Source organism: Musca autumnalis, unplaced genomic scaffold (genome assembly GCF_047663935.1).
Source record: "Musca autumnalis isolate F117 unplaced genomic scaffold, ASM4766393v1 scaffold_2, whole genome shotgun sequence".
Taxonomy (NCBI): domain Eukaryota; kingdom Metazoa; phylum Arthropoda; class Insecta; order Diptera; family Muscidae; genus Musca; species Musca autumnalis.
The window spans coordinates 237,532,049-237,547,752 of record NW_027411755.1 but is presented as its reverse complement, the minus strand read 5'-3'; the positions used below and the strand labels follow the sequence as shown (position 1 = coordinate 237,547,752).

The window sequence follows — 15,704 nt, the reverse complement described above, 5'->3', positions numbered from 1 at the left end:
GTGGATTTTTTAAAAATTATTTTTCCATTATACGTGGATGTTTTAAAAATTATTTTTCCATTAAACGTGGATTTTTTAAAAAATATTTTTCCAGTAAATGTGAATTTTTTAAAAATTATTTTTCCATTAAACGTGGATTTTTTAAAAATTATTTTTCCATTAAACGTGGATTTTTTAAAAATTATTTTTCCATTAAACGTGGATTTTTTAAAAATTATTTTTCCATTAAACGTGGATTTTTTAAAAATTATTTTTCCATTAAACGTGGATTTTTTAAAAATTATTTTTCCATTAAACGTGGATTTTTTAAAAATTATTTTTCCATTAAACGTGGATTTTTTAAAAATTATTTTTCCATTAAACGTGGATTTTTTAAAAATTATTTTTCCATTAAACGTGGATTTTTTAAAAATTATTTTTCCATTAAACGTGGATTTTTTAAAAATTATTTTTCCATTAAACGTGGATTTTTTAAAAATTATTTTTCCATTAAACGTGGATTTTTTAAAAATTATTTTTCCATTAAACGTGGATTTTTTAAAAATTATTTTTCCATTAAACGTGGATTTTTTAAAAATTATTTTTCCATTAAACGTGGATTTTTTAAAAATTATTTTTCCATTAAACGTGGACTTTTTAAAAATTATTTTTCCATTAAACGTGGATTTTTTAAAAATTATTTTTCCATTAAACGTGGATTTTTTAAAAATTATTTTTCCATTAAACGTGGATTTTTTAAAAATTATTTTTCCATTAAACGTGGATTTTTTAAAAATTATTTTTCCATTAAACGTGGATTTTTTAAAAATTATTTTTCCATTAAACGTGGATTTTTTAAATATTATTTTTCCATTAAACGTGGATTTTTTAAATATTATTTTTCCATTAAACGTGGATTTTTTAAAAATTATTTTTCCATTAAACGTGGATTTTTTAAAAATTATTTTTCCATTAAACGTGGATTTTTTAAAAATTATTTTTCCATTAAACGTGGATTTTTTAAATATTATTTTTCCATTAAACGTGGATTTTTTAAAAATTATTTTTCCATTAAACGTGGATTTTTTAAAAATTATTTTTCCATTAAACGTGGATTTTTTAAAAATTGTTTTTCCATTAAACGTGGATTTTTTAAAAATTATTTTTCCATTAAACGTGGATTTTTTAAAAATTATTTTTCCATTAAACGTGGATTTTTTAAAAATTATTTTTCCATTAAACGTGGATTTTTTAAAAATTATTTTTCCATTAAACGTGGATTTTTTAAAAATTATTTTTCCATTAAACGTGGATTTTTTAAAAAATTATTTTTCCATTAAACGTGGATTTTTTAAAAATTATTTTTCCATTAAACGTGGATTTTTTAAAAATTATTTTTCCATTAAACGTGGATTTTTTAAAAATTATTTTTCCATTAAACGTGGATTTTTTAAAAATTATTTTTCCATTAAACGTGGATTTTTTAAAAATTATTTTTCCATTAAAAGTGGATTTTTTAAAAATTATTTTTCCATTAAACGTGGATTTTTTAAAAATTATTTTTCCATTAAAAGTGGATTTTTTAAAAATTATTTTTCCATTAAACGTGGATTTTTTAAAAATTATTTTTCCATTAAAAGTGGATTTTTTAAAAATTATTTTTCCATTAAACGTGGATTTTTTAAAAATTATTTTTCCATTAAACGTGGATTTTTTAAAAATTATTTTTCCATTAAACGTGGATTTTTTAAAAATTATTTTTCCATTAAACGTGGATTTTTTAAAAATTATTTTTCCATTAAACGTGGATTTTTTAAAAATTATTTTTCCATTAAACGTGGATTTTTTAAAAATTATTTTTCCATTAAACGTGGATTTTTTAAAAATTATTTTTCCATTAAACGTGGATTTTTTAAAAATTATTTTTCCATTAAACGTGGATTTTTTAAAAATTATTTTTCCATTAAACGTGGACTTTTTAAAAATTATTTTTCCATTAAACGTGGATTTTTTAAAAATTATTTTTCCATTAAACGTGGATTTTTTAAAAATTATTTTTCCATTAAACGTGGATTTTTTAAAAATTATTTTTCCATTAAACGTGGATTTTTTAAAAATTATTTTTCCATTAAACGTGGATTTTTTAAAAATTATTTTTCCATTAAACGTGGATTTTTTAAATATTATTTTTCCATTAAACGTGGATTTTTTAAATATTATTTTTCCATTAAACGTGGATTTTTTAAAAATTATTTTTCCATTAAACGTGGATTTTTTAAAAATTATTTTTCCATTAAACGTGGATTTTTTAAAAATTATTTTTCCATTAAACGTGGATTTTTTAAATATTATTTTTCCATTAAACGTGGATTTTTTAAAAATTATTTTTCCATTAAACGTGGATTTTTTAAAAATTATTTTTCCATTAAACGTGGATTTTTTAAAAATTGTTTTTCCATTAAACGTGGATTTTTTAAAAATTATTTTTCCATTAAACGTGGATTTTTTAAAAATTATTTTTCCATTAAACGTGGATTTTTTAAAAATTATTTTTCCATTAAACGTGGATTTTTTAAAAAATTATTTTTCCATTAAACGTGGATTTTTTAAAAATTATTTTTCCATTAAACGTGGATTTTTTAAAAATTATTTTTCCATTAAACGTGGATTTTTTAAAAATTATTTTTCCATTAAACGTGGATTTTTTAAAAATTATTTTTCCATTAAACGTGGATTTTTTAAAAATTATTTTTCCATTAAAAGTGGATTTTTTAAAAATTATTTTTCCATTAAACGTGGATTTTTTAAAAATTATTTTTCCATTAAACGTGGATTTTTTAAAAATTATTTTTCCATTAAACGTGGATTTTTTAAAAATTATTTTTCCATTAAACGTGGATTTTTTAAAAATTATTTTTCCATTAAACGTGGATTTTTTAAAAATTATTTTTCCATTAAACGTGGATTTTTTAAAAATTATTTTTCCATTAAACGTGGATTTTTTTAAAATTATTTTTCCATTAAACGTGGATTTTTAAAAATGTTTTTCTATTAAAAGTGGATTTTTTTAAATTTTTTTTCCACTAATAATTATTGACAAATTGCTCAGGCGGTTCTATAAAATATGTTCTCAGAAATCAAATTTCTGTCAGCTATTTGGCTATTTTTGGCAGCCTTAATCACCCTTAGCAATTATTGTTTAACTTTTTCCCTTTTATTTTTGCACCTGTTTGCCTATATTAAAAATTCAAAATAAATTTCAGCAACTTTTAAATTCCACTCTTTTGCAAAAGAATGCTAATCTCCATTCCCTTTTATTTTTAGCACCATTGTGTCACAAAATTTGCTGCCCAAGGTAAGAGTTATTTTATTAAAAGCAAACAAATCAAGCAAAAAACTAATTATAATGTTAAAGCCTGCCGAAGCTAAGGCGTTTTGGTGACTTGATGCCTGTCCTTCCATGGTGTCGTGATGCCTTTCCAGCTATTTGTTAAACAAAAAGTTTTCCTCCAATTTTACCACCACTTTCTCTCACTCTCATTTACATAAAATCGCATTGTCATAATGCTGAAGACAGTCAGTGAGTCTGACAGTTTGGTGGCGATTTTTTGTGGGTTTCTCATTGCCAGTCATTGTGTTAGAGTAGAGTTAGAAGCTCTATAAACGCCTTACTTATGAAAATAGCCTTAAGATCTGGTCTCTAACATGATTTTAGGCTGCATTTTCATAGAGTGATAGTTGTTTTAATCCTACATTTACACCAACAACACTCGTTTTAAGCATCGAGTGACATTGTATTATTTTTGTCAAGTTTGATTGGCAGCCAAAAAATTGAGGCTATAAAGCACATGCCCAGTTAAATGCTGTTCGACGATGCTGCCTGCATTCCGCCACACACAAGATCACACAGCATCAGATTGTAAAAATTTTGTAAATTGCTATTGGTGTTGTTGTTTTACATGCCAACATAAGATTTTATTGAGCGTTATGTTTTTGGAGGAACAAAATATATCTTGGACAGTGGTTATAAATAAGACTATTTGAGAGAATATACGGTTTTTAATACACATACACTAAAGAGAGCCAAAGAAAATCTTTAGAGCGTTATTCTATTAACATAACGAGGTCTTCTACACGGAGAAAAAAAATATGCAGCACACAAATAATATGTTTGGGTGCAAACAAATAATATTCTTGGATCCAAATAATCTGGTATAACAGTACCTGGATAACTTGGTTATGTTATATACAGTATCTGGGTAACATGGGTAAGGTATGTACAGTCACGGGATAACGTGGATAATGTAACAACAGTATCTGGATAACGTGGATAAGTTATCTACAGCATCAGGATAACGTGAATATGGAATTTAAATTTTCTGTGTAACGCCGAAACGGTATCTACTGTACCTGAATAATGTGGATAAGCTTCCTACAACATATACATACATAACTTGGATCAGGCATCTACAGTATCTGGATAACGTGGATGAGGTATCTGGATAACTAGAATATCTAGAATATCTGGATAATGTGAATAAGGTATCTACACTATCTGTATAATGCGAATAAAGTGTCAACCGTATCTGGATAACGTGGACGAGCTCTCTGCAGTATCTGGATGACGTGGAAAAGGTGTCTACAGTATCTGATAACGTGGATAAGGTAGCTTTGCAATAGAAGATCTCTTTAAAAACTTCTATCCAATGAAAGACCTTATCAAAATCTTCTATCTCAACAGAATACCTCTGTAGTGCTTCTGTATCAATAAAGGATCTCTCTATGAGCTACCTTTCTAAGAAAAGGCCCATCAGTAGGTTTTATACCAGAATTTTAAAGCTTTTCTGTGCCAATAGAAGACCTCTTTAAGAGCTTCTATACCAATAAAAGACATCTTTGGGGATTTCTGCACCTCTCTATGGACTTCTTTGTCAATATAAGATGTGTTTGAAAGCTTCTATCCCAACAGAAGCCATTAGAATACTTTTTTAAAATACGACTTATTTGAATGCTCAGCGAAAAGTTTGCCTCCAAAGAGGCAGTTAAATGATATGTACAAGTGATTTGGAAGTGCATCAAATTATGCATTTTCACTCATGATTTTTACAAGGGAGTGACCCCGGAAAGAGGCACTCCATTGCATCGCATTTTAACTGACCCTTTGGCATTGCATTTTAACTGAACCTTTGGCACTGCATTTTAACTGACCCTTTGGCATTGCATTTTAACTGACCCTTTGGAGTAGAATAGGAGGCAGTCCGGAGCACGTGTGTTGAATAACAAAATAAAATGCATTTATTATTTGTGTAAAACAAAAATATTAATAACTTTATTAAATTAACACAAACACAAATTATGAAAATTCTCTATTGAATTTAATTGCAAACATGTGTGTTTCACCCGCTTTTCATTTAATCCAAGCTTAAGTGCTTTTGCTTCATCCGCTAAATGGGTTTGATATTGTCTTCCCATCACCAGTTAAGATTTCGACATGTACTCCAACAGCACTCCATTGGGAAATTTTTTCTCGTGAGTTACCGGAAAATGTTTCACAAATTAAATATTATTTAGTTTGTATTAACAAATGTATTCCGCTGCTGTAGAGATGTACAAACTGATTTATGTACATGTAGGGATCTCTAACAACTGCTAATAAAATGTAGTGAACGGAGTGCCTTTTTCACGACTCCGTTTGCACTGCATCCGGATGCTGTTAAATTGTGAGGAATTGGAGTGCCTTTTTCACGACTCCGTTGAACTGTCTTCGGATGTTGTTAAAATGTGACAAATGGATGTGATTCTTTGGATTGCATCCAAATGCGGTTAAAATGTGAGGAATGGAGTGCCTTTTTCACGACTCCGTTTGAACTGCATAAAAACATGCCGTGAAAGAACTAGTCTACATTGCACTACTTCCAATTTATTTTGCTGGGTGGTTATATGCCAATATGATACCTCTGTAAGGACTTATATCCAATAGAAAACTTTTTATGGTTTCTATGCAAATAGAATACCTCTTAAAGGACTTCTATAGAATAGAAATCTCTTTAAGGTTTTCGATGCAAATCAAGTACCTCCTTAGGTATTTAATAGAGGACTTGTTTAGGGGTACTATGCCAATAAAATAATGATATTCAGCTAATAGAAGACTTCATTAGGGGGGGTTTTCTGCCAATAATGGATTACTTTACGGGCTGCTATGCCTTAAAAAATTTCATCTATTATAAGGACTCTTTAGGGGCTTCTATGGGAATAGAAGTCCTATTTAAGGATTGATATCACAACAGAAGATCTTCTGAGGACTTCTATATCGATAGAAGACCTCTACAAGGGATTTTATATCGATAGAATACTGTTTTACGGGCTTCCTTGAAAATAGAAGATCTCTTCATAAACTGTTGTGTCAATGGGCTTTCATGTCAACTGAGACCTCTGTAACGGCCTCTGTGTCAATTAAAGAGCTTATTGGTATTTCTATGACAATAATGGACTTCTTTAGGGATTCTATGTCAATAGGAGACCTTCTAAGGGGTTCTATGTCGAGAACATTTCTGTGAAGGCTTCTATATCAATAGAACACCACCTTAATGTCTAAAAATTTCTAAGGTCTTATATGTCAATAGAAAGCCTTGTAACTGCTTCTATTCCAACTGAAGACTCCTGTAAACAGAAAATCCGTTTTAGGGCTTCTATGTTAATAGACGACCTCTTTATTGGCTTCTATGTCAACTGAATACCTCCGCAGGAGCTTCTATATCAATGGATTTAGGGATTCCTTGTCAATAGAAATGTTCTTAAATGCTTCTATGGAAATAGAATACCACTTTAAGCGGTTGTATGTCAATTGAAGACTTCTGTAAAGGCGTCTATGTTAATATAAGACCTTCTAAAGATTTCAGTGAGACCTCTTTAAGACTTATGTCAGCCTAGAACCACTTTTGAGGTTCTCTTTGTCAACGGATGACCTCTTTATGGGCTTCCATTTCAATAAAATCCTTTTTTTTTTTTTGGTTTCATTAGAAGATATTTTTAATGGACTCCATTAATAAAAAATCTGTATAATCTGTATGTCAGTACACACAGAAAAACAAATGCAACAAACAAGTTATATGTTTGGGTGCAAACAAATAATATGTTTGGATCCAAACATATTATTTGTTTGCATCAGTCACTAACATAACATATATTTGGTTCCAAATTGATGATATATTAGGGACTGTTGCAAACAAATAATCTGGTATAACAGATCAGATACTGTAGATACCTTACCCACGTTATCCAGATACTGTAGATACCTTTTTCGCTTTATCCAAACACTGTAGATAACTTATCCACTTTATCCAAATACTGTAGATACCCTATCCACGTAATCCAGATACTGAAGACACTTTCTCCGCGTTATCCAGATACTGTAAATTACTTATTCAAGTTATCCAGATACTGTGGATACCGTATCAACGTTATTCAAATATTGTAGATACCTTATCCACGTTATCCAGAAGCTGGAGATATCTTATCCGGATACGGTAAGTTCCTTATCCACGCTATATAGATACCGTAGATACCTTATACCCGTTATCAAGAAAATACGGATACCTTACTTACGTTATCCAGACACTGTATATACAGTATGAACGTTATGCAAATAATGTAGATACCGTATAAACGTTATCCAAATATTGTAGATACCGTATGAACAATGTAGATACCTTATCCGCCTTATCCAGATACTGTAGGTACATTATCTACGCTATACAGATATTGTATATATCTTATCCATGTTATCCAGATACTCTAAATACCTTAACAAGGTTGACCAGATACTGTAGATACCTTACCAAGGTGTTCTGTTCTGTTAAAATAGAGGATTTTGATAAATTTTTCTATTGGATAGAAGTTTTTAAAGAGATCTTCTATTGCCATAGATAGCTTATCCATTTTATCAGATGCTGTATATACCTTATCCACATTAGCCAGATACTCTAAATACCTTATCCACGTTATCCAGATACTGTAGATACCTTTTCCACGTCATCCAGATACTGCAGAGGGCTCGTCCACGTTTTCCAGATACGGTTGACACTTTATTCGCATTATTCAGGTACTGTATACGTTATCCAGATACTGTTGTTACTTTGTCCACGTTATTCAGATATCCAGATACTGTAGATACCTTGTTCACGCTACCCAGATACTGTAGATACCTTATCCACGTTATCCAGATACTGTAGATACCTTATCCAAGATATCCAGATACTGTAGATATCTTATCCACGTTATGAATAAGGTACCTTATTCACGTTATCCAGAGAGCTCGTTCACGCTATCCAGATACGGTTGATACTTTTATAGAGATACCGTAGATACTGTATCCAGATAGTGTTAATTACGTGAATAATCCAGATAATCTAAATACCTTATCAACGTTAACCAAATATTGTAGATACCGCATTAACGTTATCCAAACATTGTGGATGCCTTATCCAGATACTGTAGATATATTATCTACGCTATCCAGATATTGTAGAAATCTTATCCACGTTATCCAGATACTCTAAATACCTTAACAAGGTTGCCCAGATACTGTAGATATCTTACATACTTTATACAAATACTCTAAATACCTTACCAACCTTTCCAACCCGGGTAGATAACTTATCCACGTTAGCCAGATACTCTAAATACCCTATCCACTTTGTCCAGATACTGTAGATAACTTATCCACGTTAGCCAGATACTCTAAATACCCTATCCACTTTGTCCAGATACTGTAGATACCTTTTCCACGTCATCCAGATACTGCAGAGAGCTCGTCCACGTTATCCAGATGCAGTTGATACTTTTATATAGATACCGTAGATACTATATCCACTTTATCCAGATACGTGGAGAATCCAGATACTCTAGATACGTTATCCACCTTGTCCAGATACTCTAGATACCATTTTCATTTTTTCATTTTCATGATACTGTAGATACCTTATCCACGTTATCCAGATACTGTAGATACCTTATCCACGTTATCCAGTTACTGAAGACACCTTATCCACGTTATCCAGATACTGTAAATACCTTATTCAAGTTATCCAGACACTGTAGATACCGTATCATCGTTATTCAAATATTACAGATACCGTATTAACGTTCTCCAAACATTGTAGATACCTTATCCACCTTATCCGCATGCTATAGATACACTATCTACGCTATCCAGATATTGTGGATATCCTATCCACGTTATTCAGATACTCTAAATACCTTAACAAGGTTGCCCAGATACTGTAGATACCTTACCAAGGTTATCCAGATACTGAGGATACCTTATCCACGTTTTCCAGATACTCTAAATACCTTACCAAGGTTATTCAAATGCTGTAGATACCTTAACCACGTTACTCAGATATTGTGGATACCTTATCCACCTTATCCAAACACTAATGATATATTATGCAAGTTATTCGGATGCTGTAAATTCCTTATCTATGCTATCCAGATACTGTAGATACCTTATCCACGTTATGAAGAAAATACTGTACATACCGTATCAACGTTATCCGAATATTGTACAGATACTCTAAATACCTTACAAAAGTAATTCAGATACTGTAGATGCCTTATTCACGTTATTCAGATATTCTACATACCTTATCCACGTTAACCAGACACTGTAGATACCATATCAACGCTATCCAGATACTGTAGTTACCTTATCCACGTTATCTAGATACTGTGGATAACTTATCCACGTTATCCAGATACTGTAGATACCTTATCCACGTTATTCAGGTACCTTAGATGTCTTATCCACATTATCCTGATACTGTAGATGTCATATCAACGTTATCCAGATACTGTAGATACCTTATCCAAGTTATCAATATACTGTAGATACATTCACCACGTTACCCGGGTACTGTAGATACTTTATTCGCGTTATCCAGATACTGTAGATGCCTTATCCACGTTATCCAGATACTCTGACTATCTTATCCAGGCTATCTGAACACTGCTAATACCTTATTCGTGTTACACAAATACTGTAAATACCTTATGCACATTATCCAAGTACTCTAAATATCTTATAAACATTATCAATACTCTGGATATCTTATTCACCTTACTCTGAACTTTAATCAACTTTATCAACTTTATACATGCGTAATTTTATCCTAATTTTAAAATTCTTCAAAACATCGAAATATCCCACTTACGAAACCAACAATTTTTTTCGACAAATTTCCATTTGTTCATTTCCAAATATCTAGAAATTAAAAAAAAAAAAACAACATAAAATTGTTCTGTTCCGTGCATGCCTGACAAATAAAAATTCGTTGCTAAAAATAAATTTGCAAATTTGTCAACTATTGACATTATTTTTTTCCAAACAATAGAGCGGAGAGGGTATAAAAAGGGTTTGTCGTTTACACTACTGACACATTGAGTAGTTCGCTAACACCACCACAGTTGATAGATTTCTTGCTGTTATGAACTCGTTGATGATAAAGCCAAAATGAAAGATAGACAGGCAGACACCACATCATCATCAGCAGCAGGAACAGTGTTCGTACGGCATTTTGGCATTTTATGGTGTTTCTCACATATTAACCCTTCTGTAGGAGATGAGATTCTTTGGGATACTTTTGCAGTTTTTTTTTAAGAATAAAATATTAAACTACAAAACTCAATATAAATAGGGTATCGACTTCCTAATCTTGGGTTTTTTACATAATTTTTCTATGAGACTATTTTGACTAGAACTCATATTTGTACTTATTAAAACAATTCTACAGAGATGTTCGCGATAAAAATTAAATCTATTCGTTAAAAATTATTAAGAATATATTTGAATATTTCGTCAGCCTTTATGGTGGGTTATTTCCAACTCATTCTTTTATTGTTTGACAAGAAGATTCCTATGAGGCTCCAACACTTTCATAAAACAAATATTTTTTAACCTCGAAGAAGGTTGGGGTGTTAAGGATGTAATGCTATTATTGGGGATTTTCAACAAAGTCTTTGCTTTGACAAATTACATTTTGTCGTGTGCGTGTGTGTGAGGGTGATGTTGTCGAACGTGTTTGCTTAAAATAATTGACAACCGTTGAAATTTGTCTCCCAATAGGAATTTGTTTAATCCATCTTTTTTGTTGTCACCATCTCGTAGTAGTCTATTTTTAGAGTCATTCATTTTGCAGCAAATCAATGAATATACAGAATATGTCACTCCCCGCATGCTGACGATGAGGATGATGATGTAATCTATTTAGGTCATACTTTTTTTGGACATTGACAGCTCGAAAAACAGTTTATATGTTTTTTGGTGTGAGATAAAATAAAATTGAATTAAAAGCATTGAATTTATATTAATTTGATGATTTAACGTTCCTCAGGCTTGCATTAATAACATATCTAAAAAATCAGAACACAGAGTAAACTTACCCAAGTTAATCAGATGGCTTCGATTATTCACGTTATCCTTATACTATAAATACATGTATCCTACAGGTTATATAGATACCCCAATCAAGACTTCCAAAAGTACCATAATAATGTTATCCAAAACTTTTGGGAGAAAAGATTGGTCCAGGTCCTCCTATTTTATCCCTCTAAAACAAATTCTACATACACAACTTATCTATATATACCGTAGATGCCTTATCCAGGTTATTTAGATACTACAGGTACATTATCCACGTTATCTATAGATACTGTAGATACCTTATCCTCGTTATCCAGATACTGTGGATATTTTATCCACGTTCTATAGATACTGTAGGTGCCTTATCCACCTTATCTAGATATTGTAGATACCTTATCCATGTTACCATGGTACATTATATTTCTTATCCATGTTATCTAGATACTGTAGATACCGTATCCACGTTATCCAGATACTGCAGATACCATATTCACGTTATCCAGATACTATAGATAACTTATCCATATTATCATGATACTGTATGTATCTCATCCACGTTATCTAGATACTGTAGATACCTTATCCACGTTATCCATATACTGTAGATACCTTATCCAACTTATCTATATACTGTAGATACCTTATTCAAATTATCCAGACACTGTAGATACCTTATCCACGTTATCCAGATATCCATCCATATTATCATGATACTCTATGTATATATCTTATCCACGTTATCTAGATACTGTAGATACCTTATCCACGTTATCTACATACTGCAGATACCTTATCCAAGTTATCTAGATACCGTAGATACCTTATCCACGTTATATAGATACTCCAATCAAGACTCTTAAAAGTACCATAATAATGTTATCCAAAGCTTTTGGGGGAAAAGGTTGGTCCATGTCCTCCTACTTTATTCCTTTTGAACACATTCTATACGCACAACCTATATATATATATATATATATATATATATATATATATATATATACATATATATATATATATATATATATACCGTAGATGCCTTATCCAGGTTATTTAGACACTGTAGTTGCCTTATCCACGTTATCCAGATACTGTAGATACCTTATCTACGTATTCGTGATTCTCTACACATCTTATCCATTTTAGCCAGATATTGTAAATATCTTATTTAGGTTACCCGGATACTTTAAATATCTTATGCAAGTTATCCAGCTAGTTTTCATATCTTATCCACTTTATCTAGATACTGTAGATACCTTATCCACGTTATAAAGATACTGTAGATACCTTATCCACTTTATCAAGATACTGTAGATACCTTATCCACGTCATCCAGATACTGCATATACCTTATCCACGTTATCTAGACACTGTAGATCCCTTATTTCCGTTATCCAGATACTGTGGTTACCTTATTCGCGTTATCTAAATTCTGTAGATACCTTATCCACGTTAACCTGATACTGTGGATATCGTATCCACGTTGTATTTATACTGTAGTTACCTTATCCACATTATGTAGATATTGTAGATACCTTATCGATGTTATCATAATACTGTAGGTACTTTATCTTCGTTATAGATACTGCGGTTCCTTATTCGCGTTACTTAGATACTGTAGGTACCTTATCCACGTTAACTAGATATTGTAGATATCTTATCCACTTTAACTGGATACTATATATACCTTATCCACGTCATGTACATACTGTAGATACCTCATTTACGTTATCCAGATATTGCAGATACCTTATACACGTCATCCAGATACTGCAGATACATTATCCACGTTATCCAGATACTGTAGATACCTTATTTACGATACACGGATACTGTGGATATCTTATCAACGTAATCTAGATAATAATGGTGCCTTATCCGTGTTATCTATATACTGAAAATACCTTATCCACGTTATCTAGACAATGTAGATACCTAATTGCTGTTATACAGATACTGTGGTTACCTTTTTCGCGTTATCTAGATTCTGCAGATACCTTATCCTGATGCTGTGGGTATCTTATACACGTTGTATAGATACTGTAGGTACCTTATCCACATTATCTAGATCTTGTAGATACCTTATCCATGTTATCATTATACTGTAGATATCTTATCCATGTTATCTATTTTCTGTAGATACCATCCAGATCCATTTTACCTTATCCACTTTAACTGGATACTATATATACCTTATCCACGTCATGTACATACTGTAGATACCTCATTTACGTTATCCAGATATTGCAGATACCTTATCCACGTTATCCAGATACTGCAGATACATTATCCACGTTATCTAGATATTGTAGATACTTTATCCATATTATCATGATACTGTAGATATCTTATCCGCGTCATAAAGATACTGCAGATACCTTATCAACGTTATCCAGATACTGTAGATACCTTATTTACGTTACACGGATACTGTGGCTATCTTATCAACGTAATCTACATAATAATGGTGCCTTATCCGCGTTATCTATATACTGAAGAAACCTTATCCACGTTATCTAGACACTGTAGATACATTATTGCCGTTATCCAGATACTGTGGTTACCTTTTTCGCGTTATCTAGATTCTGAAGATTCCTTCTCCACGTTATCCTGATACTGTGGATATCTTATCAACGTTATATAGATACTGTAGGTACCTTATCCACATTATCTACATATTGTATATACCTTATCCATGTTATCATAATACTGTAGATACCTTATCCACGTTATATAGATACTGCGGTTACCTTATTCGCGTTACCTGAATATTGCAGGTACCTTATCCACGTTAACTTGAAATTGTAGATATCTTATCCACGTGATGTAGGTACTGTAGATACCTCATCCACGTTATCCAGGTACTGTAGATACTTTATCCACGTTATCCAGATACTGCAGATACCTTATACACGTTATCCAGATACTGTGGATATCTTCTCCACGTAATCTATATACCGTTGGTACCTTATCAAATTTAACTGTACACTGTTCGCGCCTTGTCTGCCTTAATTATGTACTGTATATACCTTATCCACGTTATCTAGATACTGAATATACCTTATCCTTGTTATCCAGATACTGTGGATATCTTATCCATGTTATATAAATTGACCCTATTATATTTTTTTTAATATTTTTCATATTATATCAAATTATCAGTAAAACAGTAAAAGTATCTGCACTTTTAAAATTGTCAACAAAAGTGTATTTTCACGAAGTGTATTTTCATGTTAAGCAACAATATATTTGATTTTATTTGATTACAACAACATAAAATTTAATTAATTTTCCTTTGTGTATATTTGTAATAACGGCATTAAATGTAACATCCCAACACTCCATAACCATATTTGTGGCTACACTACCTGCTCCTGTTTCACTAATCTGTGTAAAGCTTTAATCCCTTGGACCAAAATGTTCTGCCATTACCAAAATGTTGGCTATAATATTTCTTTGAGTTTTTATTGTTGTTTCCGGTGTTTATATTCTGCCCTAATTTGGCAAATGATTACCTCCGATAAAATTACTGTTATTATTATCCACCACAGGTGAACTAAAAAGAGAAGCAGATGAAAATATTATTATCATCCATGTTATGTTTATGTTGCAGAGCTTATTTTTATATCCTATTGTCATTTCGTTTTTTTCTCATTGTGTTTTGGTCTGATTCAGCCAATTTTGACAATGATTTTAGAACAATAAACCATAAATTCTCTAACAACCAACACAAAAAATTAAGCATCGCTAATCTTTGGCCTAAAAGATTTGGCAATAAAAAATATGAACAGCTTATGAAGTGTCATTAGAGGGAGAAATTATCCTCAGTTTGCCAACTAGGCAGATCATGTTGTCACTAATAAAAACCACAATTTTTTAAATGGTAAATAAATGCTATTAATTTTATTATGGGGGAAAGACCTAAAGCGTCACCACCTGATGCTCACTTTATGAAACTAATTGAAAATAAAAACTTTGTGGCAGGATTAAATGTTGCACCTTTACCACAACAGCATTTATGAACTACTTTGGTAATCGACAAAGGAGATTTATTATCACTAAAATTATTGTGACATTTGGATAACAACAAGCTGCGCAGTAATGTGAAGAGGTTTATCGGATAGCCTGAGTAACTGAACAATGCGGATAATGTATATATACAATCAGGATAATGTGGAAAAATAGTGTTTGGGTTACCATCACAGAAAATTTATATTAAAATGACTGAGAGTGAAAGATGGGACTTTGGGTTATAAATTTTGAATTTTACACTTCAGAAGAAAGGAAAATCCATATAAATCTCCAAGGA

At 31.1% G+C, this 15,704-nt stretch overlaps 1 long non-coding RNA gene across 1 annotated transcript in view; it reads left to right on the top strand.

Moving 5' to 3' along the window:
- Positions 1-15,704, top strand: part of LOC141393366 (uncharacterized) — a 254,868-nt gene that overhangs the window by 54,741 nt on the left and 184,423 nt on the right. The window contains exon 2 of the long non-coding RNA XR_012410077.1: positions 3,304-3,334. This is a non-coding gene — a long non-coding RNA (uncharacterized lncRNA). The remainder of the gene's footprint in view (positions 1-3,303; positions 3,335-15,704) is intronic.